Here is a 1,035-nt window from a genome sequence, read left to right as displayed (position 1 = left end):
TAGAAGGAACACCACACAATGTAACCAGTTTATTTTAATTAAAAGCAATCTGCTAGTGTATACACTTTATAGCAGCACTATTCACAATAGTCAAGAGGTGGAAATAGCCCAACATGCCCATGGATGGATGAAGGAATAAACAATATGTGGCATTTACATCCAGTGGAATATTAGTCAGTCTTAACAATGAAAGAAATTCTCACACAAATTACTTCGTGGATGAACCTTGGCGACATTATGCTAAGTAAAATAAGCCAGTCACAAAAGGACAAATACTGTATAACCTAATTTATGCGAGGTATTTAGAACACTTAAAGTCACAGAAACAGAAGGTAGACCTGTGGTTGCCGAGGGCTGTGGGAAGGAGAAATGGGGAGTTGTTGTTTAGTGAGTATAGTGTTTCAGTTCTACGGGATGAAAAGTTGTACAATGAAAGTTCTGGACATTCATTGTACAACAATGCGACTGTACTTAACACTATTGAACTGCACAGTTAAAATGGTTAAGATGGTAAATTTTGTGGTGTATATATTACCACAATTTAAAGACAGACAAAAGAAGTAACATTCCAACTTCAGTGCACTGAAAACTGATCTTAAGCCAAAATAACACTACTGTCACAGACCTTTAAGTACATGTTTATAGTCTTTTTTATGTGGAAAATTGTGAACATGGATTTTGTTATTTTTCTTGAGTGTTCACTTATTACTCTGAGTTCATGGTACATGCATAGGGGTTAAAAGGTGTGATCATTGTACCTACCACATAGGGAATATATGTTACCTTTGGGGCACTTGTGAAAAAGAAAATATTTTGAGAAATGAAACATTTAAAAAGTAGCTCAGCCTGTATTCCCACGCTTTGGGAGGCTGAGGTGAATGGATTGCCTGAGCCCGCGGGTTCGAGACCCGCCTGGGCAACTTGGTGAGACCTCATCTCTACAGTAAATCAAAAAATCAGCCGGGCGTGGTAGCACATGCCTGTAATTCCGGCTGCTCGGAAGGCTGAGGCAGAAGGATCGCCGGAGCCCAGCAG

Source organism: Carlito syrichta, unplaced genomic scaffold (genome assembly GCF_000164805.1).
Source record: "Carlito syrichta isolate Samal-C Ts95f unplaced genomic scaffold, Tarsius_syrichta-2.0.1 Scaffold289206, whole genome shotgun sequence".
Classification (NCBI taxonomy): Eukaryota; Metazoa; Chordata; class Mammalia; order Primates; family Tarsiidae; genus Carlito; species Carlito syrichta.
Note: the sequence above shows the minus strand (reverse complement) of the source record.